Genomic DNA, 25,044 nt, shown 5'->3' with positions numbered 1-25,044 from the left:
ACTCCACTTAAATGGAGAATGCATTTTAAACTATCCAAAGTCTCCATGTGTCTACCAGGAAAGCCTTCCATAGCTAGGAGCAGTGAGTCATTGCATCTTTGGTTGTAAGATGGACCTCATGGAAGGCAGGCCTTTTTAGAGGTGGAATTAAGGTTATCCACAGACTGGTAGGATTTTGATTCATTCTGCCTTGGTCCTACTGAATTGAAGACTTCCATGGCTTATCTTCCAAATCAAGCCTATCAATAAATATTTGAGAGGGTTTAAGACAAGGATGCTGAGACGGTGTAAGACAAGGATGCCAACTACTCAGTATGAGACCAGCACACTCCTGCTAGCATCCTCCCACACTGGGTACAACAAGTTAGTTCTTTCTTGTGTTTTAGTTTTCAGCACAAATGTTGCTGCCATATATAAGGACTTCCCTCCCACTCTGCAAATGGCAGGGCTGCTCACCCCTGCTTTCCCCAGGTGCACCTGCCTCTCGCAGTTGTGATGCTGTTATTCATGTATTCATTGTATAGTCTGTTGCTTGTTCACTGACTATCTTACTTCCTCGGCTACAAATTCCTAGGTATCAACCCACATCCTGAGTACCAGGCACAGAGTTAGTAATCAATAAGTATTTATTAAGGAAGGAAGGAAAGGAGGGAGTGAAGGAGGGAGAGGTTAGTAAAGTCAGGGAGGTCACGACCTAGGGCATCATTTCAGTATCCAGGCAGCAAATTATGATTGTATCCAAAGGTACCTTACTGGGAAGAAGAGTTCCGTAAATCATCTCTTCCTGAATTTCATAAATTTCTTTCTATTACTCAGTGTAATCCATATCTACTTATATTCTTGCCCAAAGATGCTAAAACTCCTATTGTTATGATAACAAATGTTTTTCTTAGGAGAAAATGTTTTTATTAAGCTTTTCATTGCATTTTTCTGATTATTAAAGTAATACATGTCCAGTGTAAAACATTTAGGAAATACCTATATAAAAAGATGAAAATTAATCCATAAACCTACCCCCCAGAAATAGTAATTTTTAAAACATTGGCATATTTTTCCAGATTTTCTTTCTCATACCTGTCTGTCATATTCCTAGTTGAGATTCCAGAGTGTATATGCAATTTGTTACTTTTCTATTTTCCACTTAATGTATGACATAATTTTCCCATGTCAATAGTTACTTAATCAGGCCTCTATTATTTGATCTTAGGGTTCTTTCCATTTTTTTCCTCTATTATAAATAATGCCATAATGATCCTATTATACTATGGGAACATAGAATATGATAAAAAATATTTCCAAAAAATTTAAGCTTCTATTATTTGTGCATACATCAGGTAGAAGTGAAGGTACATTCCCACAACTTCCAATTTTCCTGGGGGAAAAAATGAAGTATCAGTAAAAGAACTTAATAACTAAGCCCAGAAAAATTTAGCCTAATGTAATGCGTGTTTTCTTCAATGTAAAACGTGGTTTGTGTTTGATCTCTTCTACTTCTCCTAACTATATAATTTCACTGGAATAATCATGCAGCTCAGTACTGAGTGAAAAGCAGTCTTGGTGGATGATGTGGAGGTAAAACTTGATTTTCGTCTCAGTGATTGCTTCTCTTTTCACTGAGGTTTATTTTGAGGAATAACCAGAGAAGGGTGAACGGGAAATGTCTCTTGAGTTTTTTCCATCATATAGAAACAGACTCCTACAATTGTCCCCCTAAAAGAATTTTCCAGATGTTCTTGAGTTCATCTGCCTTCCTCTAGTGAGACACGACACCTCAGCGTCATATTCTCAAATGGCTAATTTTTTTTTTCTCTTGCAAATCTTGACCAGAGTTGAGTCTGTAGCCTGGACTAAGCCACTCTGAAGATTACTGAATAAAGTAGTGGGTTCATAAATGCTGTGAAGACATCTTTGAAATGTGCAAACCAGAAAGCTGGTGGGTGACTTAGAGAGTGTAGCTAAGGCAAAAATCCTTCAAACCCTGCATAACATTTTTGATCCCAGCTGGTCAAATATAACAAAAATTTGCCTGTGGTGTTCATGGAGAATAACATATGAACAGTTTATACTATATTAAGGTACCGTAGATATGTTTTTCTGATCCTGACTCTCACGTGCAATGCAGCTGTGTCACGAAGACAGGTACAAATAAACCCAGGTTATGCGTGTGTGCAGCCTCCTTGTTCTGTTTATTTGGGTGATCTCTGAGGCCGCTCAACCCTTTGAAAGCTCTGGCATCCTGCTTTTACTTAGAATCAGTGTTTCTCCAGGTCCTGAGAAGTGGGCTCTGCCTGTCCTTGGAATTTGGAGCAAGAAAGGACAATTTTCGATGCCAAAGGACCAACATCACAGTAATCAATAGGGAAACCAGATTTGAAAAGCAATGGAAGTTCACTTGGGTTTGCAAGTCTCTCAAATGTTTCTCAGTCAACATTCAGTGGAAAAGCTCTATCTTTGTACCCATCTCCACTTCATGTGTATCAGGAGAAGCTAAAGGAAGTTTCACAGGAAATAATTCCTTTCATTGGAATGACATCTTCCCCCCTTGTGGTCATTATTGAAATGTTGAACATGAATTATTTATACCCTTGACCCCAAACTTTTTGCTTTTAGTTGTAATAATTAATTCCAGTTAAACATCACACATCAAGCATAGAGGCCAAAAAAAAAAAAAAAAAAAAGGAAAAGGAAAAAAAAAGGCAACGGAATAATCAGATCCCTATTTAGTTTCCCAAATACCTCTGTAACCTAATTAGTTTTTCATTAATGTGTTCCGTGGAATCTTTTTTAAAAGACTGGAAATGCCCTTTTCTCTGTAGAGTTAGACGTTGATTGCCGAAGGTCATTTTTCCGACCAATCTCACACATCAGGGGGAAACAATTTGTCTTTGTGTCAGAAGGAACCCCTTGAACAACTTGGGGTGAGGCCATAGAAGAGCCTCACGTGTTTGCCTGAAGTCTTACCTGGAGATCCGGCCAGGCTTCTGTTACCCAGGCTTCAGCTGTATAAATACATCGTGCCATCTGCACGTGGCGGGGGAATTGAGCCCGTGGAAGCTCAAGACCTGTGTCAGTGTTTTCACAGAAGGACTGTTTGTGAACAGATGTTATGCGGTGTTTTTCAGAGAAAATGGACTCTGGAGAGAGAAAATGTCTATCAATTACTGGGGTATTATGTATAACAGCAATTTTTAACCTTGAGAATGAAACTTTTCAAGTTCTCGGTAGAATATTTCCAACAGCGACCACTTTCTTTGTCTCAAGTAAGACTCAACCTTGTGTCGCATGCAGACTCCCCACACTAACGGTCTACCGAGCTCTCAGCCTGGTGAGCTTGCGCTCCCCCTGAAACCAGGTACCCTGCATGTTACGGTGCTTTCATGATTGGAAGACCTTTCCACCTATGCACAAATTACTGTCATCATCATTTTTTTTCTTTTGTGGTAGAAAAAACACAAAAATAGAACTGTAGAATTGAATGGGCAGATTTTTTTTAAACAAGATTTCTGAGCATCTTCCCTGCTTCAGTAAGAAGACATTTAAATTGTTCTAAGTGTTAATTGCACCCTGGACAGTCAAGCCTTCAGAGTTCTACAAAATAAATTTATTTCCTCTAGTGTGCTTTCTGGATTAAATCTAAGACCCATACCATGAGAGAAAGGTACGGAATACTTCAGATGCAGTGTACCACCAATGGAATTATCTCCGACAGCAAAACCAAAAGCACTGAGGCTCCTTTGTGACCTGTTGACAGACACCATGTTTTGCATAATATATATATTTTCATTTTCCCTTAGCTTTCTTATTATTTATTCAATAAATCCTTTTTTCTTGCTGACAGCAGTTGTATTTATAAAGCTAAATCCAACACAGCAAAATGTTCATCACTTTATAAACTAAATGCTAATGTTTTATTTATGTGCAATGAAGAGAGAAAAAAAGAACTGAATTGATGTTTACCTAACAAGCAGCACAAAAGTGCAGTACCATAATAGTGGAGTTCATAAGCATTCTGGCTTGTAATTTTGGGTGTCAACATTTGAATTGCAGAAAGAGTTTATGCAGACATAGCACGTACACAAGTGCAGTTTAGATCCACATCTATAAAAATAACATCTGTTTAAGCATACATTACATTTAAAAATAACTGTACAGTGATCAGCTGGTTAAGTACAGTTAACCAGATGTCGTTTTAAAGGGCCAGATGGAACTATGAAACTAAGATTGAAAAATTAAAAAATACTGTGAAAGGTCAAACCAATTAAGCAACCTGTTTTGTTGGCATGTAACAGTTAAAAAGTAAGTTAAACTACTTAAGGAGTGAGTGACACGAAGATGTACCAGTTAAAACCAGGTCCTGCTCCTCCGAAGACAAAGAAATGTCCAGATGGGAACAGCTCATTTACTAGATTCCAAAGGAACTCAGCATCTGAAAGGGTGAATTTTCCTTGCTGTGATTTAGCAGTGTCTCGGCTGTCTCTTAAGTGTGTGTTTTCTAACAAAAATTAAACTTCCGTCACAAAGTCAGGGGACCCGATTAAATTTTCCAAAGCACAAGCTATATACCCTGGTTAAGTGTTTTCCTGGTCAGTAAGATTTCAGTAAACATGTCACTTTATGACTTAAATAATAAATCTGAGCCTTAAGAATGGGCATCCTAATACCTTTCTAGAAAGACCAAATGAATTGTTTTGTTTTGTTTTGTTTTCTCATGCGGGATGTCACGAGGAAAAGAGGAGGCAAATATTTATGGAATATCCGTAATGAGGCAGGTTCTGTTACAGACACGTTCATGCCTATCAGAGGTCACAACTTGGAGGCTCCCTGGGCTTTTGGGCCCTGCAGATGTGTTTTGTTTGGCTTTCCCAGCACTCTAAATTTGAATTGATTGCCAGCAACTAAAAGTTGGGAGGTTTCACAGAAAAGTCCGGACTTCCAGCTTCCCGGAAAAATCTGGCAATACCAGGCCTTCATTTTTTCCATTTCAAAAACTGGCTGGAGCCCAATAAAACAGCTGCCCCTTTAGAGGAACAGAAAGTCTTGAGATTTTTACAGGCTGCACCGCTCTCTCAGAATCAGAGACTCTCACTTGCTGTGTGTCTTACACCCAGCCCACTTTACTCGTTTGAGTTACCTGCCCAGCTCCTATTTGAGTTTTCAACCCTAGTATTCATTGTCTCCTTCAGTTCCCACAACCTGCCTTGTGAGGTGAACATTGTTTTGTTACTACTGTTTGGCAGGAAACTGGGGACAAGATAATGCTGGTGACTCCCTGGAGTCAGACAGTTAGTTGGTAACTGCCAGAGGCAGGATTGAGATTCGAATCTCTTGATTTGAATGTTCTTTTTAAAGCATCATCAGTCTTCATAATTCTTACCCTTGATCCTTCATATGGCAGAAGGCACTGTTCATTTGAAATGAAATAAATTTGAAATGAAATAAATAAATAAAGGTATAGTTGTTGAACCTACACAGCAGACAATGTAGATATGATTCCCATCCACAGATACTGACTGGTTGGTTAGGGAGTCAAGATATCAGAAGTCATAGCAAAGAGCACAGGAATGTCAAAGGGATTCCATCTCCCCAGTCCATGTAGTTCTTTTGCCTTTGTCTGCCTAGGTGACCAGAGGTAAGAAGGAATCTGAGGATGTTTTGAGCTGAGTGGCGAGAAACTGTAGCTAAGAAGGGAGAACATGGTGGCCTGTGTGATAATGTATTTTTTTAAACAGTGACTTGAGTCAGGACACATTTTTTTCTGTTTTTCTTCTTGGTAACATAAGCTTCCTCTTGGAAGGAATTTCCAATTGTATGTACTTTCTCTTTCGGCATTGACTTTTCTTACATTGTTTTCTATAGTAAATTAATAACAAAAGAAATAATATCCACTCAGCATGCTTTATTTTCTGACTCTTAATTTTCAAATTGCAAGCCTCTTTCTTTGTCTTTTGCTCTTGCTGCTTCCTTAAATTTTAAAAGGAAACTGCCAGAAAAAATTTTTTACTAAGGTAAAGGGGAGGGAGATCTTTGTACAGTTACGACCCTGACCCAGAAGCTAGTCAAATATTTTGTGTGTTGGGGGGGGATTCACTTGCACTGTTCAAAAGCAAGGTAACATTCAGAATGGGTTGGAGTCACTGTGATTTCATTTAAACACAGTTGTCATTTTCCTGAAGGTGAAGTGTCTGACATGGGAGCGAGAGAGAGGATACAGAACAAATTTTAAGGGAAAGACAAATTATGGGGGCTGAAAAATGAAAGTTTCCACGTAACCTTCCCTCCACCCAGAATATAAGCTATGAAAATAGTTCAATAGAAATAATGCTCGGTAGTCTTTTTTTTAAAACCTCTAGAAAACCTGAGTTAACAAGACACATCTGTGGTATTGACAGTTTGGTAAGAACCAGTATTATTGGATGTCATTCAAATGCAACAAAAATACCCGAGAAGACACTGTGTACCCAGCATTTTAAATATCGTGAGTAAGTGATAGTTGGTGGTGAGTGTCTTGGGGTCAGTGCTGGGAAGAACTGACTCAGTGAGCATCCTGGAGTAGCAGTTCCTTGCCAAGAAAGAAAGAGAAAAAGAGTGGGTTTGAGAGAAGAGAAGGAATTTGAAGGGGCCATTTAGAAAGAGGAGCAGAAAATCTGCAACGAAACTTCACCGATGCCCAGGGCCTCCTATTCGGAATCCACTCCCTCCTCTTCAGTTAAATGAACTGTTAAAAGACCCAAACCAAAGCTGCAGCCTCTGAGCCAACAATAACTGGCAAAGTTGGAGCAGATGGCTCCACCTCTCCATCTGATTACAGCACATCCATAACCTCCCCTCCACTCGCTCCTGCAGCCACACAGGACGACAGGCAGTGAACGTATGGCTGACGCCCCAAAGAGGAGGCAGGGAAAGCCACAGCTCGGGTTTCAAAGCTCAGGCTGCATTTCAAGGGCTATTAATCATGCGTCTCTTGACCGCTCAGTTTTCTGATTTTCAGGAATGCACGAGAAGCAGGCTGCCTTCCTCACTCAGACTCATCAGTTGCTGGTGAGCCAGCAACAGGAATATGTGACCCATGGAAGGTTGTCTTGTTGTAGCTGAAAACATACACTGCACATTCTTTATAGGTTGTATAAAGGGAAATCTCTTGGAGGAGGAGACATCCGCATTCTTCACTTGTCATGAACCAGCGAGCCCTTCTTCCAGTTACTTGGGATATCTTCCTGATGAAAAGATGAAGGATGTGTCACATATTAAGGGGAAAGACAGTCTTCTGATTGAATCACTGTCGGGGCACTGGTTAAAATTACCCTTGCCTTCCCTGCCCCACGTGGAGTGAGTGCCACGCACCTGCCACGGTGTCGGTGGGGGTGACAGTCAGCAGTCTGAGGAGGCTACCTTTGACACAAAGGTTTTAATCAGGGTCACCCAAAGTAGTGGGTGAGCCCTTGATCTCACCTAGTGCAGTTGGGTTCCACTTATTTATCTAAAGGTAACATTCTGGTGACCAACTTAAATTACTTCCCCTATTAGGGAAATGAAGAGGATTTTCAGACAGAAAAGAGCCAAATAGAAAGGTGATACATATAAGGTTGTTGAGAGCAGGAATTGAAAATAAAAGGGGGAAGTCCTAAAATGTAAATCAATGAAGCAATCCTGGTATAAATGAACAACATGAGTAAGGCAGTAATAAATGGCAGCCTACTCTCGCTTTATGCCCAGGTGGGGCTTTAAGGATTGGTAGGGACCAGGGCTCAAGGGAGAGCAGAGCGGCTGCCCTTTCTAAGTTGGAGGACCATCACAGCTCCAGCCAGTGGGTCTGACATCCCAAGATCCTCTACTTCCTCAGAAGGTGGAATCTTGGTTATTACATGGTATCTGCTGAATTTTAACTGTTCCCAACTCATTCTCTGTAATTATTGAATGAAGCACCAGGAGGACAAATACATCCACATGCTAAATGCAGCTTGGAGTCTACAAGTTTGGGACTTCTGGGTACATTTAAGATACTTACCTCTAGATGTACATATGAAAATATGAGAGAAGCAGCCTTGAATTTGCCAGTAAGAGGACAGAGGGTCACGCCTCAGCTTTGGACGTCAGTGGCCACGTGTCCTAGGGCAAGACTGTTGTTCACAGGACCTTCTGCCTCCCCATCTAAGGAAGGTGCTGTGACCTGTGTGTTACAATGTCTGGGAGACTTAAAAATCCCCTACCCCAAACTCTGCAATGACAGGTGAGTCTTTTATTTTTAAAATCTTTTGTTCTGCAATTAGAACAAGACATTTAAAAGTAAATATCTGTAGGAAGCATAATAATGCAACTTAAATATTCACTGAGTTGCAAATAGTGAACAAAAACCTTTTTAAAATGAGTTTAAGTGAGAAGAAGAGATGAAATCAGTGGCTGAAGGTGAAAGAATGTGACACCAGAGGAATACAAAATGGGACTTGGGACGCCCTGAAATCAAACCAAACTTACCTTCACAAGGGACCTTAAAGCCCCGTCTTTTAAAGTGTTATAAAGAATACTAATTCCCTGTGAATCAGTGTTCAGGAAAATAAGCATTTGAGAGCTAGGTTAAGTGAATATTGTCATTGCAGGACTTTTCAGAACCTTTGATTTTGCTCATGTGCCCTGCAAATCTATAAAAGGGGCATTTCGTATGCTGTATTTTCAAACCTTTCACCAAAGAACATTTTTTCCTTCTTTTTAGGGGACTAGTGGCCCACAGCACACATTTTCAGAAACTTTAATCTATAGTAGGGAACTTGTAATGACTTTACTCATTTTTAGCCTCAACCTACTTCCCTCCATGTGTTACTTTTTTTTTTCCAAGGAATTTTTTTTTTTTTTTTTGTATGATCGACCAAAAAATGCACTAAATATTTTGGTTTTGTTCTTTCCAATTATCAGTATCAACATAAACTTCACAAGTTGAAAATCTTTATATTCAGTCATGTCTCTAAACTTCAGTCCTAGCAAGAAATGTCTTTATTTTTATGGTTTTTAAAAACTATTTTACCAGGTGTACCCTTACTGGATTAAAGATATTAATATTTCTCAGAATAATAACTTATACCTAAGCCTTCAGCTGTGCCTCAAAACACATTGCTTTTTCCAGGCCTCCCACAAATTAAGACACGGTTTATGAATTTAGACAACATAAATCTGAATTATTTCTAAAGAGAAAGTACACTCCTGTTATTTTTCACTGTTGGCTTTTAATACAAAGCAAGTTTGCGGTCACAAGATAATACAATAAATATTTTGAAATTCGGACATCTCATATTCAGAGCAATATGTTTTTCAGACCTTTTAAACATGATCATCAGTGAACATCTGAATGTGCTAGTGATGTTAAGTATTATCATAATTTTGTTTAAGATTCCTAAAACCGCTATGATTGGCATCTGAGTCTTAATTTTTTTTTTCACTTTAATTTTACTGCTCTTCAAATGGTAAGAACCAAGTAAAACAATTTTTTAGAAATATGGTCAGAATTTTTTTGCTTCTAATCTTACAGCTTTTAATAAACAACCTTCTGTTCCAGTGCCTCAGTTGTTTTCACTGTAATTGTTTAATTTTATGTGTATGCACATAATGATGCTATGAATTAATCCACAAATACCTGGCATTTGTTCGTACTTGTATTTTCCCTTATTTATTTTGCAAACGTGAGACTTTTCCATTTTTAAAAAACAGACTCAGTGAGGGATGTGTTTGAAAGGTATTTCATTTAAGTAACTTGTTTAGTTTTCTATTTGTTTGATTTACCATTACTCCCCTCTCCAGTAAAAAGAAGCTGAATTTATGTGGGCTTTTTATGAGGTCTAGTGTCATTGTAATCCTTTTCTTTCAATCATAATTTTTCCATAGACATGAAAGAGTTCGGCAAAACACGCTGTACAGAGAGCTCACTGTGAAACACGGGTAGCTTTTTCAAAACCTGAAACTGTAAGAGTACCCTGAGAATAGAACAAAAGAAATTAAAACGCTAGCTATGCCACAGTTGTCTCATGCAGCAGTTAGAAATTTAATTATTTTATCTCGTAGAATAATGTGCCCTTCAGAAATCATTTTGGACTAGATGTTTCAAACCAATGATCTGTAGTTAATTATCTTTAATAACTGTTGCACATTATGGTTAGATCTATGTTTTTGCTAAACCAATTAATAATATCTTCATTAGTGTAAAGACAAGGTAGTGGGATCCTTTCATTTTTCACACTGAAAGAGTAGATATTTTAAACACTGTAATTTACTTTAGCCATACATTCCCGATGATATGACTAATTAATGAAACTTCAAAGACATAACTTCCAAAAAGCTACTTATTTTAAAGTCATTGTTGAACATTTCGTGACGTTAGGTTGGGGGGCCCTGCTGACGCCGTAACTAGCCATGGCTTGGAACTGACTCAACCCATTTAAACTACCAAAATGTTTAATGTTTTTAAAAAAAAAAAAAAAAAGAAAGAAAAGGAAGATTAATTGAATATTATCTCTTTAAAAGACCTGTTGATTACAGAAGAAAGAATAAAAACTGGATGGCCTCTCTTTCTCTTCAGTGGTTGTAATGACCGCAGGACAAAAATATTTCCTTTCTAGTTAAAAAACACTGCTGGGCCCATAGGATTTCAACTGATGGTAGGGAAAGGGGGCTGCTGACAGTGGCAGTGGCCAAACACCCTTTCCGGCTGACCTTTTCCTTCCCTTTGAAGTCCTGTTTATACTCACAGAAGGGGTGGCCACAGCAGGGAAATATTCTCCAGCCTAGTTCACCAAGGTCAATTCCTTCAGTCTGACCTTGAGGCCCCAAGGTCTGATCAGATACACAGCCCATTTAGATCAATTATTGAGAAGGCTGGGTCCCAGTTCCACTGTCCGCTGTCTTGTTGGCTGCATGCAGGGAGAATTTGGGGAAGGGGGGCAATTACTGCAGATAATTTCTTTGGGTTGCCTTGGAGCATTGCAATCCCACAGTTGTTTTAAAGTAGGAAACATGATTTTGAAATTTTACTTAACACATATTTTGATACACCTAAAAGGGCCTGGTAGAAGGGCATTTTTTGTTAGGAGAATTTAAGACATTCAAATCTTTATTTATACCTCCGCCTTGTTAAAAAAAATTCCTTGAGGTTACTTATAGAAATAGGTAAATAAAGAGAAAACTTGGACAAAAGGATGAAAAGTTGATATAAGTGAATTCTAGGTGTATGAGGTTGTTGAATGCATATTACATGTCATTTACAATAGCAGAGATGAGCTTGAATCTGGCCTTGGGTTGCCTAGCAGCCACAGCAAAAAGGGAATTGCACCCTGGAAAGATAATTCACCCCAAAACTGGGAAGTTCTGTCTTTTTGTCTATATAATCAGGCCCAACGTATTTGATTTTCTGTTAATGACAGAATTGTTGAATTAAGAGGAACATTTCTATTCTTCTACACTGTATAATCTTCTGTCTCTTGCTGGAGGCGTATATGTTCTCTCATAATTACATATACTGAGAGGCATAGACTTCTTGAGAGGGAAAATTAGAAAATCAGTCTTTTGATGATTTTGTATATCATATGATGAAAATCTTATGGGGCAATGATAGGGGTTGGGGGGACATAATTAAAAGAAGATAATTTAGTGGGACCAAATTAAAGGCTGGAAATTGTTGGCTTTAATTTTGGCTGTTTCCAAAAAAGAACTTTCACAGTTAAATCCCTTATGTGTTCTTAAATTTGGCAATAACCAGACTACTTAGATAGCGTCTGGGAAAAAAAGCACGTAAAGCCCCAAACTGCCCAAGTCCATGAGACGTTTGGTTGAAATCAGTTGTCGGGATGAATCTGCTGGTTGTTGTTCTGCTAACTGAAGGCGTTAAGTCAGGAGTCCTTGTTGCCATCTTGAAGCAAATAAGGAGAAAGAAATAGAGTTTTACACCAAGAATGAAAATATTCCACTTATAATCGATACACATGTGGAAAGTCATTCCCTAGAAAGCAGCCAGAGGGGCCATGTACAGTTCAGATCTGTTCACATCACCCACCAAATTAGAATCTAATGGTGGCTCCCAATTGCCTATAAGATAAATTACCAACACAACCTGTATTTCAAGGCCCTCTGGGATCCATCTTACACCACTCTAGGGTCATAGCTAGCATGAACATCCTTGCAGGTGCTCCGCTCTCTTCTGTGAATCCGGATTTGAATCCTGTTCTCTCTTAACTCAGAGGCTTGATCTAGGTGCTTCTTATTCATCCATTTTTTTTCTTTTTTTTGAAGTCTAGTTGATTTACAGTATTGTGTTAGTTTTAGGCATACAGCATAGCAATTCCGGTTTTTTTGCAGCTATACTGCATTACAATTTATTACACAGTAATGGCTGTAATTCCCTATGCTATACAGTACATCCTTGTTGCTTATCTATTTTATACATAGTGGTTTGTATCTGTTAATCCTACACCCCTAATTTGTCCCTTCCTCCCCCTTTGGTAATCACAAGTTTGTTTTCTAGATCTGTGAGTCTGTTTCTGTTTTGCATATACTTTTTTTTTTTTTTTTTAGATTTCATATATAAATGATACCATACAGTGGGTTTTTTTTTTCTGACATTTCACAAAGCATAATATTCTCTAGGTCCTTCCTCATTGCTGCATGCTATAGACTTTCATTCCTTTTTATGGCCAAGTAATATTCCATTGTGTGAGTATATGGATATGTGTGTGTATACATACACACAGATACATATATACATACACATCACATCTTCTTAATTCAGTCATCATCTCTCTGATCTTAGCTTAAAAGCTACTTCCTCAGGGACATCTTCTGTGAGCACTTGCCCCACAGACACTGAAATCCACTTCTCATGTGTTCTCATACCTCTACTCATCTCTTTGTTGTTTTTTAAAATGTTCCTCAAACTTGTGATTAATTATTCCTTGACTATCTTTTGCTGTTATTTCAATGAAGATAGAGATGTGGTGTTGATCTCCACATCTGCAGAGCCCTAAAACCATGCCCAACACACAGTAAGACTCAATAAATGTACAATAAATGAATAGATGTCTCAAAGTGTTAGAATTTTAGGGACTATCTCTACTAAGATACATTGAAAACAGCATTGCGTAGAGGGACATTATGAAGTTCTTTTTCAGTGGACTTAATTTATGAACTTCACATAAAATAATGTACGTGTTTACTGTTTTAGGAATGAAAAGAAACTATGGCGTGATTTTAAGCACTGTTTTATAATCCCAGTGAATCAAGATACATCATCAGTCTGAATGTTCCAAGATGATTCTCTACAAGCTAAAATGGAACAGTCCCCCTCCAGTGACTAAATAAGAAACACAAATCATGATTTTTCCTTAGTATTCTGATCATTCAGTAGTCATTTCAAAAAAAAAAAAGGAACTCCTCAAGTTATGACGTTTTGTGTCTCCTTGTGCTCCATTCTGCAGCTGCTTGGTGAAAAATTACAAGAAAGTCGCCCTACATTTGCAAATAGCTTTTAAAACCAGAGCTCTCTCCTGGGAATATGGTCCTAATAGGATAGAGACAAGGCTAAGTTGCTGAATGCTGCTGGTCATTATTCTTTTGTTTCAACTCAAAGAAAACATGCACAAATCTCATAACTAGACTCCCGGGCATGTGTTTTTGCTTACTGCCTAATGTGGTTCTAATAATGCAAACATTCCAGCTAAGTAATGATGACACATCTACAGCTATAGATATTAGAAGCTTACGCAAGGGAAACATTTGGGGAAACACAAAGTAAAAAATACAATAAATGTTTTATTTCAATTTTCTTGTTGCCCTCATATTTAAACTCATTCTGGCCTCTGTTAACATGAAAAAAAAAGTGGACTCTAAAGAAATATGAACTAAAAAGGAATTCAAGGAGTACGTGCTTCTAAGGGCCTTGAAATGTACTTGATTCAGACTTAAGCCCTGCCTTTGTGGATACACGTTGATGAATTGGAGAGTAAATTTTTTTGGAATTCTCTTTAGCTATATCATTCATTGCCGTCTCAAACATGTGTCAATAATAAATTCCTTGTGTAAAAATAGGAAAATATACTTCGCCATTTCTTCTTGTTTTTGTTTAATTTAATCATTCTGAGGAGACTTGGATGCCAGCCTTTCCAGGGGTCAGCTCCAACTGAGACGCCATCATATAAGAGGAGAGTATTAGATGTTGGTTGGTTTCATTTTTCTCTTTGGCGAACAGCTCCCAAATTGTACCTCTCTCATTCACAGCGTCGTGGTTTAGGTGGGAGTGGTCCCACTCTTGGAGAGTGCTTATGCCAATCAGCACATCTTCCTGCTAGGACTCAGTGTTTGGTAAGAGGGTGAGCACATGACCCTTTTAGGGCCAGGAGACATGACTTCACTGCTTGCAGATACTGTTGGTGCCAGGAGTGAAGCCTCGTCTGAAGATGATGTCACGTGGAAGACAGAAGAGCTGAGAGGATAGCAGAACAGGGCATGATAACATCTGGATCAAACCTCACCTGAAACCACCATAACTTTTGAATTTCCACTTACCTGAACCAAGAAATTCCTTATTTATTTAACTTCACCTGAGTTTCATTTACTTGTACTTGAAGTCAAAGATTCCTAAAAGATACAGGAAGAATATGTTCCAGAGTTCTTTGCAGGGTACAGTCCTTAAACTGTGAAGTTAAGAGCTTTCAAGAACTGACTGCAGTCTTTTCCCCATCTTCTTTTCCCAATCCAAACTTTCTGGTCCCATCGAAATAGTCACGCATCTACATCTTTGTACGTGAAACTTCCTGTGTCCAGCAGACCTCTTCTTATCCTCATAGACCCACATCATGTATCACTTCTGATGTGACATTTCCATCAACCTTCTCCAGCACCTTGCCCCCTGGGTTACCAGAAAACTTTGTCAATACCATTAGGCTGGGACTTCTCACTAAATTGTTTACACAGCTCCTTCTCCCCCTCACGTGTTGTAATAACTGTCACTGTGTATGGAACACTATTTTTGGCCAGGAACATTATATGTTGTATGCTAAGCCTCTGAATGCACCTGTTCGTACAGAAGAGGAAGCAGCGACGAAAGACAAATGGCTTCTCACTTTCTCAGAAACAGAAGATAGCAGAGTAGCTTGAAGTTCACTTGATTCCAGAACTACTGCTTTTTTCCCTTCATCATGAAGGACTGGGTCCTACTCATTCTCCATTTCTCAAACGTCCTCAGTGTCTAAACTGTTAAGCTCCAAAAATCCAGTTCCCGTTCTGGGTGTGGCATTATTGCACCCCTGTTCCTGGCACTTTACCCAGCATGAAACATTAAATAAATATTTATTAAATGAATTAACTAGTAGATAATAAACAGCTTTTGCTCTTGCAAAAGCTGAACATTTTTGGATGGCCTTTGATCATGAGCCAGAGCCAAACTCCAAAGCACTGCCAAACCCTACTGAAAAAATGGGTGATGTTGGTTCCCCAAAGATTGGTGGAAGTAGAGAGGTACATAAAGTCATTGATGCTGCTAGAAGTACCACTGAAAGGCTGTGTGACCATGGGTAGTCTGCTTAACCTCTCTGAGCCTTTATTTTCTGAGTCTTTACTTTCTGATCTGTTAAAAAGAAGATAATTTGTTTATGGGTCATAATGAGGCTGTAATGAGAATGCAGCCAAGGTATACAGCATATAATGAAGACTCCATGACATTGAAAAATAAGTGATTAATAGTCTACTAATAATAGGCAAGAACATGTTTGTAAAATAATTTAAAACAGAACCCTTATTTTAATAATAGAGATGAGCATATTCATCAATCATCTGAAATCATTCTCTACTGTAAGAAAAATGGGTCAGAAGTTTTGAAAATGTCCTTTACTTAAGTTTTGTCATGCTCAGTACTAAGATAAAGATTGACTATTACTACACCCAGATCTGTAGCTTATGAAGTGTTCACTGTTGTTAAGTAGAGAATATGTGTTATTTTATTTAAATAATTTTCCTATACCCACTTCTCACTTAAATCAAGATAGTTTAATCATTAAAAAATGAATAATTTGAATTTTCGATGATTTAGCAAAATTTAGATTACCCTGTTGTTTGATCTTCAGATTGTTTCACTGAAGATACTTCTCCCCTCTCCTCCCCAGTGAAAAAAATATAATTCAATAGTGGCAAAGTCATTGAAAATCATATTCTGAAGTTTAAAGCATTTATTGTGTAACTTGATATGCTTAAAAACATTTTAATTAAAAACCTATTAATTTGTTCTTTCAGTTTTAAATTAGATTCACAACTCACAAGTGCTAAGGCACCTTTTTTCTTAATGGATAAGTTAGACGTATCAAATATTTATCCAACAGATGAACAAGGGGAAACTGGAAATTAGAATATATTATTAGATGTTTTGTCAACAAGGATTTATGTGGTACTAGAATGCTAAAAGTTTCAGGATGCTACTTCTGTGATATCGGTAGCTAGATTTAAATTAACCATCCACCTGGGCATTTGTTTGTAATTAGAAATGTATCTAATGAAAAATTTTCATGTCAAAATGTAAGAAGGTGGTTTATACAAGTGTGTTCTTTGCAGGAAGTCAAGCTGGACTTCTTCAGTCCAGCCAAAATCAGAAAGCACTATAAATCTCCCTAGAAAACAAGTTTATAAACTCAAGTTATATTTAAATAAACATTCTAAGCTAAATTGCTGGACTGAACCCTAGAATATGTCCAGTTTTTCTTATCGCTGCTTTCTGGTGCTGCATTTAATTCAATGGTAACGAACTGGGATTTGGTAAATTTTCTTGAGATGCAGTGGCAAAATTCAAAAATCTATGAAACGCCTTTGATTAAAAAAAAAAAAACAGAACGGTGTTACTCTGATTAAACTCTATTAACCAATGTTTAATACTATCTCGTTTTTTTCTCCATCTTCTATTTGTGGTTGTCAGGAATTTCTCAAACTATAGTGAAATAGTCACTTGAAGACCTTACAGATCTCCTTGGGTTTAAAAAACAAAAGAAAATATTACTCTGACTAGACTTGATTAATTGATATGTGTTTCTGACCCACATCTATCCTGTACCCGTTTTTGTCTGGTTCTGTTACTGGCCAAGATTCGTGTATTAACCACTGGTTTAAATAAATACGCAGTTCTTTTAAATTGTCCACAAGGCGGCAGTAAAACATCTTGCTTCCCCCCAATATCTTGAATTCCTAAGTCTTCATTTTCTAAATATTTAGATTTTATATTTGCCTGAATAACACTAAAAACTCTTCTACCTTCAAGTTGATGCTTCACCATTCAAACAGAATGCATTAGTAAATATGAGCTGGTCCTAATGATACTCAATTAATTTTCCTTAAAATAGATGAATCAAAATCCTGAAAGTTTTGATAACATAAATTGCCTATTTATATTGACAAGCAGTACTCCTTTCCTGTTTTTCAAGGTTACAGTGAGTCCGTGTAAATTTTCTAATAAGAGAAGTTCTATTTGAGCAACGTTAATAAGTTTGATGTATTTTTTTCTCTTCCTAATCATATTATGTGATGATGGCATTCGCATGTGATTTTTCTGCTCAGAGTTTTCAAATAAAATGTAAAATTGGATGCTCCCTCTTGTTTAGCAGATGCCCGACAAATCATTGAAGTACAGGAAAAAAATACACTTTTAATGGGTTTCCTTTACAAGTGAGATGATATCATCTAATGATAGCATGGAAAGCTCAGTCGGAACTGCTGTAGTAAGTTTCCTACCCTTTATGGGTACCGCCAACTCTCTTGTCAGTGAGTGCTGTGGCTTACTTGGTGTTTTCCTGGGTTGGAGACTATCTTCCATGACCTCACGTGTCAAGCAAGTGAAGGATACCTTGGAGCTCGTGCCGCATACAGGAGAAAGGAGATGGAGGACTGTGGGGCTGGGTGACCTTGCACTGTTCACTGACCTACTGCTGCCAGAACAATGGTTGCCCTGAGGATGAGAGGCTGCCAAAGGCATCTCTGGAATAATAAGTCATCTGAGTAAATGCCTACCATTCCTGAGAAACAGACAGGTGTGCATGCATCACAGAAAGAGAGGAGAAGAAAGAGAAAGAGAGAAAGAGAGGAGATGCTTTCACGAAATAAATTCTAAATGTACTTCAGTGTAGGAGATCAGAGCTGCAGTCTTCATGCTGTCTGCATGCCTGTGAAAGCTGCAGGGAACTTGGCCGGGGCAAGACTGTAAGATTGAGTCCCGCATTTTGCAATGCAGGCATAGCATGTTAGCGTGTGTGTCTGTGTGTGTGTTTGCAGTACCAAAGCAAATTATGTATGAAGTGTCTTCATATTGCAAAAATGCAAGGAAGTCGGTCATAGAGCGTAAATACTCAGACACGCACACACAGGTTCCGTTCTGTCCACTGGCTCATTTAACATATGCACTGCCTAATGCCTTTAGAATTGAGCATTGTTTTGCCCATCATAAAAGACATGAAGTTCATAGCGATTTGTGCCTTCAGAAGGATGGTTTTCTATTTAAAACACTCTGAATTAAAACATACATCACCCACAGAACGCTTGATTTTTGAAAATACATATACTTTTGTAACTAGCTCCTCTAGGAAAATGTGCTGAATGATTTAATTTCATATTAAGGTGCAAATGTAGTACTGGTTTTGTGTTGAGACACACGTGTTTTGTGACTGCAAGCAAAGCTTTCTGAAAGATTTTCACCACCAGATTCAAAACTACCGAATTCGACATTTGAGAGTAATGACAGGATTCTCTTACTTTAAGAAAAGAGCAATTGATTTTAGACATGTTGAAACTCAAAAGTTTTAGAAGTGTGTTTGGGTGAAGGTTAAGTCGTCCTTGACAGTATTAAAAGAAAGGTTTGAATTGTTGAATAACCACCTTTCACCCATCCCTAATTGTAATTTAAATGACAATATGCTCTCAATCAATAGCTCTTTGTCACATTTTGAAGATCAGGGGATGGGATTTCACCCCATGAGTTTACCAGGCAAAAGCTCCTTGTTCATAACACTGAAACGTTGCATTAGAATCTCTCTATTCCAACAGTTCGTCCTAGATAAAGGCTTTTAAATCGTACCTTATAGACGTTACTCTTAGAAAATGCCAAAAGTCTTTATTTTTGTAATTTGCTCCCAGAGAGATACCATAATAAAAATGTTAGCCCATTAAAAAAGCCGAGTTATCCATATACGAATTTCACTAGTTAAACTTGAGTCATTTCATCCTAACAGCTAACCTTCTGAGCGTTTACTATGTTCTGGGCATTGTGCTAAATAAACAGCTTTACATTAAATTTCTTTATTGTTTTAAGTCAGCCTCTGAAGTAGAACCTAATATTTATTTCCGTTTAACAGATGAGGCTCAGAGAGATTGAGTCACTTTGACCTCTTGTCACGCAGCAAAGAAGGGAAGAGCTTTGACACAATAAATTCTGAGTGTACCTCTGAGCACTTAACAAGCCTCTTCAGCATTTCAGGGGATGAAAATTCATCGTGACTGAACACAACTGCTTCTTTTTCCCCAAATCTCTCTCTCTGGAAGTTTATAAATATATCCTAAGCAGTTTGCTTATGTACTATTATAATGTAAAACTGCGTTTAGCACTTATAGGATATGCTTTATACATAGAAATAGGCACTTCTCATTTTCTCTCCTGCTTTCCAAGTAGAATGCATTCTTCATACGCTGGCATGTGTGTTGCATTTTATTATTATGTTCATAGGATGGTACCAAATTTCCAGTTGGGTTTGGCTGCGTCTCCTTAAGCTTAGATGAGATTGAGCTTGTAGTTTTCAGGTAGTAACTGATAAATTCATAGTTAGCTCTGAACAGACAGGACCTCTAGCCATCAGGTCCTCAGTTCATTTTGAAGATTCCAACATCAGCGTTACTATATGACCAGATAATTGTCATACACTTGTTAAGAAATTTCCAATTTGAGTTGTTTTTCTACTGGTGTGGAGGCTAATGATAATAATAATCACTGTTTTATGTTAAGTGTGATTTTTTTTAGACTGGAGGTGGAAAGAGACAGACCAAGGGCCAAATCACATCCTAGCACAGGTTCTCTCTAGACTAGCCAGTTGATCTGGTATGGTTCTAAAATACAAATTACTGGGAACTTTTTCACATGAAAATGTGTATTTTTTTTATTTTCCTTGGGGAAAAAAAATCCCCTTGAAAAATTAGAAAATCTGGAAATACTAAGCTAGATTCCAGCCAAACAGAAGTTGGCTGCTGTGCATCATGAGCGTCCCTCCTTTTGATGTCCCTGTTTTTTTCCCTGTCATGACTGTCCCTACCAGCCCAATGTTATTCTTACACCAGAACAACTTCTCTCATTGAAATGACCAGAATGCAGTTATTTTTGGAATCCATATGCAAAAAAAAAAAAAGTACCTTCCACCTACTATACAATGTGTCCCTGAGGTAGGTGTCATTATACCCATTTCACAGATGAAAAAAGAACTCAGAGATGTGAAGTAGCCATGTAACGCCACAAACTAATAGGTGGCAGGGCTGGGATGCTACCTCGTATCTGTCCTACTTCATAGCTTGTGTTTTAACTTTGTTGTTGATTGAGGCAATCACTCCTCCATGCAGACCCTTCCGCTTCTAATTAGCAAAGCACATGTTTAGGGAAGCCATCCAGGACTGGGGATGTACTGGCAGACTAACATGTGCTCACTGATGTCCTGTTTTTGTCTATCATAAGACAATGCCATGGTTGTTCTCAGGGTGTAGCTGGGAAAACAGTACACATTCACAGTAAGAACATCTAACTTAGATAACTTCAACTTTACAAGATTGGCAACAACAACCCCCCAAAAAGGCATGGGGGAATTAATTTCAATAGTGCCAGTCTTTCTACCTGCCACTCCATGCTGGCGTGAGAGTGCGGTGGGAGGTGGCAATCTGCTGTTCCCTCAGCCAGTCTTGGCTGTCTTGCTTTGTGAGTCTGTTGTTTAAAGATAAGTATTTAGCCATCATCATCATCTTCATTAATATTATCTTGATATAAAACATTTGCGATTTTAACACCACCACAGAACTAGAAGCATGAGATATTTGGCAATTCCATAATAACTCCTTTGCTGGACTTTGCATTACGTCTTTACCTCTCCAAAGGCTAGATCAAATGTTTACAGTTAGTTGTCCCTGGGAAGTTGATGTCTTGGGATGCTATGCTTGGAGCATTTGAATGTCATCTTTATTCACTCAGGCCACCTAACTAACAACAGACAGAAGTCTAATCAAGTAAGATTTCACAAAATGAATGTGAGAGAGGGAGAGGCAACTAGAGCCACAAAGTCACAAAGTGCCTGGGCACTGATGGGACAGAGCCAAGACTGTTGAGAGAAGCTTAGACGAAAGAGGCAAATAAGTGTCCTGCAGTCACCCTGGGCCCAAGACAGACATCGCTACTCAGTTTTTCCTGCTAATCATGCAGGGCTGGGCAGACCATTCATAACCCACCTTTAGAGACGTGCGTGTGAGAGCCAGCCTTTCCACGCGAGGTTTCATTCTGGTCTTCCTAGTCTTAAGCCATTTCCCCCTCCAGTGCTCAGCCAAGTGGATGAGCTCGAAGGAACTGACGACAGCATGCTCTGTGATGATACCTGTGATGCTGTGAAGGGGAAGAAAATGGCTTATTTTGTCAGAAACAGAGGCTGGAACAATAATATACAGGGATTATTTTAAATCATTCAAATATATATGCACAGGAAAACACCTAGCAGAAATGTCACAAACAAAATGCATATATGTCATATCGTGGGTCAAAGGAGTGGAATAAGATGGATTGTTTTAAAATTGTGGGAATCCGGAGAGTTACCAGATCCCAAGTCACTTGAATAGAGAGGGGAAGGCAGATAAGCTCTAGAGGAATCATTGCCAAGAGAACCCACCCCCCATCTTCTCTAACTTCCAAGACTACCCCTAAAGGGACATCAGACAGGAAATCTTCAACTCTAGAATAAAAGCCAAAATCATCTCTCTCCTCCCCTTCTTCCTTCCCTTTCTTCTTTCCAGCTTTCCTACCTTCTTTCATCTCTCTCTTCTTTCATCTCTCCATCCTTCCAGTCCTCTTGTTTTCCCCAAACATAAAAGGTGCTCTGAGCTTTGCTTTCAGACCTGGGAAAATAAACCTGGGGTGACGATAAACCCTAGTCCCCACAGCAGATCTCTTTTGTCTTCTGCTTGAAATTTTTTGAAAATCTTTTGAGGAAGGGAAAACAAAACAAAAACAAAAACAAAATGCTGGCAACTCCAAAGAAAAAAGAGTTCAAATGCACATGAGCGCTCAAGGTGGCACTTGGGTGTGAATGAGTTTCATTCTGAGAGTGCCAGTCACTCAGCCATCACAAATGATTGACACGAAATCAGGGGGCTCCTGGCATTGGGGTGGGGAGCCCCACTGAGAGGTGGGTGGGGTGGGGTGAGAAAGGTTAGAGGCAAGAAGGCACATTTCATGTCTTTCACAGTTTTCCGAGGCTCATCCCTTTTGATTTTATTTGGAAAATGAGTCGAGGCCACTCTATTTCTAGGATTTGTGAAGATTTGTTTTTAAATGTTGGCTTGTTACAGAATTTGCTCCTAGAGTGTTTTTGAAATAGAGGATCTTGTCTTCATCTCATGATTCTCTTAAAAAAACAAAAACAAAAACAAAAACAAAAAACCCTCAACCAGGGTTGACAGTCACCCCTCCTGGTCGTTTAGCTAGATTGTGGTTGGACCCACTGTGGAATCCTGGGGAAGTCATCTGGGGTAATTCTAAGTTTTCACCTTCAGAGCTACATGTAACTCCACTAAAAATGAGCAGACCCCCCCCTCACACTGTCAGGAGTCAAATTGATCTGTCTGTCAAGGCTGTCATATAAGCAGTTCTGCCAGTGCACTGAGATTTTCCTTTATAAATGCTTGAAATATTAGAAAAGACTCGTGGATTGTTCCAGGAAGACTGCGACCCCTAGGCATCTTCCCCTCTCTTGGTCATCTTCTTTCTGAGCTGGTTTGGGCTTAGGTAATACATAGTGAAGCCAGAACCTTTCGAGCCCATCATAACTAGAAGGTGAAATGGAAGGTGTATTCCAGTTTTGTTTTTTTTTAATAATTTCAGACTATCTACTATTTGAAATCTGAAACCTGCTTGTTTTTCTCAATTGTAAGTCCCTAAATATTTACCAAGTGTTTTCTTTTTGCAAAGCATATTAGAGACCCCAGTATGAATTATATGTGACCTCTGTTCTTCTACAGTTAAGTAGCTCAGAAAATGTGGTAGGTTGCCTCAGTGGTCCTCAAACCAGGCTCTTTTGCAGAAGAAATGTACTCTTGACACTAAAATAGAATAATCGTCTTTTCAGAGTTCACGAAATCAAATTAAGCAAATGCATCAAATTGTCTCAAGTGAAACCTTTTCTTTCCCGTGGTTTTCTTAAATGACCAGAACCTCTCTGAATGCTGATAAGAAATTTATAAAACGAACTGAGTTTGCAACCACTGCAAGACTGGGCAGAAAGTAATTAATATTAACCGCAGAGAGTTGTGTTTCTCCAAGTGGGAGTGGCACATGAACGGGGCCATTTGATGGCGTTCTCCAACCAGGAACCCACTTTCACGTTGAACCCCAAGAAGGAATATACCTCTTCCCCAAAATCAGCTTAGAAAGTGCCTTCTCATTACCAAAAACAGGGGAATGAGAAGTACAATTTCCATGAAGACAATGCAAGTTTTACCTCATTCAAGTCTCTCAACAATTATCGGAAACCACTGTCATTCCCCTTTTATGGATGATGACAGTGAGGCACAGGAAGGTTGGGGGATCTCTTGGCACAAATCATGAGTGACAGGACCAGTATGTGCACCCACATACTGAGGAGTAAAATTAATCACACTCCGTTTGGAACAGCTTCTCACCCATCAGTGTGACTTAGAATTGCCCTAGGAACTTTTCCAAAATGCTTTTGCCTGGTCTCTACCCCTAGGGATTCTGATTTAATTGCGTAGGAGTAGATAAAATCATATTTTAGTAAAGAATGGGAGAGGAAAAGGAACACAGCTATCGAAAGAGACAATTTTTTTTTTTAATTTAAGGAAATAAAGCCTTCAGAAGATATCAACTGATTAAATACTCAGAATATAAACATCTTATTTTGGACAAGTGTATAAAAAGGGATAAAATCTTCTAATGAAGGCCTTGAAGTGAGAACAGGGTTTTTCCAGGACGGACCAAATGAACATGTGGCACCAGCACAGCTTGGTCTGTAGAAGGGCGACTAGACCAGACCAGCCAGTGACAGTTCTCCTGGATAACACTGAGTGACTTTCCCAAGTCCTATGACTGGAGAACAGATCTCAGAAGAAAGTCACTGTACATTCCTTAGCACTCAGAGTCCATAAATTGAAAGAGTAAACTCTATGCCAATTTTCTGGATCACTATGGGTTCAGCTAAAAAATTGGAACGAAACAAATGTTTTGAGTTATCATTTTATAATATATGAGATACATTATATTATATACATATATAGATAGGTTAATATATGATATAATATATAACATATGTATTAATATATCAGTTTGTATATAGTGTATTTTAGACAGAGTGGACCCTGCTTAATTATGAGTCAGTATTTGGGTACCGTGTTGTGGAAAATCAGTTCAACAGCTCCTGTTAAAAATTCTGTCCTGTGACTTAGTGCTATCTCAGGGTGCTAAATTGTTAACCAAGTGCTTTCAGCAAACGAAGAAGAAAACTGATGTTCACAGTGTGGAAGAAAACTTAAGGCATCAAGACTTTGAGTTGACAGTAGCATTTGATGAGAATACTTGAAATAAAATGATCTCATGGTCCTGTATTTGAAAATACAAGGTGCTATTCACCCTATAGGCAAAGATAAGAAAGAGACATTTAGAAAATATTTACATTTCAGTGAGTGCAGAAGCACAGTGAGCAGACAGCACAGGCAAAGTGGGGTAAAGAGTCTGTTTAAGTTTGAATTTATACAGGTTCTGTTTCTTGTCATCAGAAAAATCACAGTTCTTCTTCC

The 25,044-nt window shown here is 38.5% G+C and overlaps 2 long non-coding RNA genes across 6 annotated transcripts in view; one reads left to right on the top strand and one right to left on the bottom strand.

Moving 5' to 3' along the window:
- The window catches only part of LOC106729852, a 659,616-nt gene that overhangs the window by 398,824 nt on the left and 235,748 nt on the right, over positions 1-25,044 (top strand). The gene's annotated exons all lie outside the window — the stretch shown is intronic.
- Positions 175-24,383, bottom strand: LOC116657034. Its single transcript, XR_004311959.1, has 3 exons — positions 23,126-24,383; positions 18,406-18,415; positions 175-185 (listed from the first exon to the last, which is right to left on the bottom strand). It is a non-coding gene; the product is annotated as an uncharacterized LOC116657034 (long non-coding RNA).

This window comes from Camelus ferus, chromosome 17 (genome assembly GCF_009834535.1).
Source record: "Camelus ferus isolate YT-003-E chromosome 17, BCGSAC_Cfer_1.0, whole genome shotgun sequence".
Lineage (NCBI taxonomy): Eukaryota > Metazoa > Chordata > Mammalia > Artiodactyla > Camelidae > Camelus > Camelus ferus.
The sequence above is the reverse complement of the archived record's forward strand: the minus strand, read 5'-3'. Positions and strand labels throughout refer to the sequence as shown.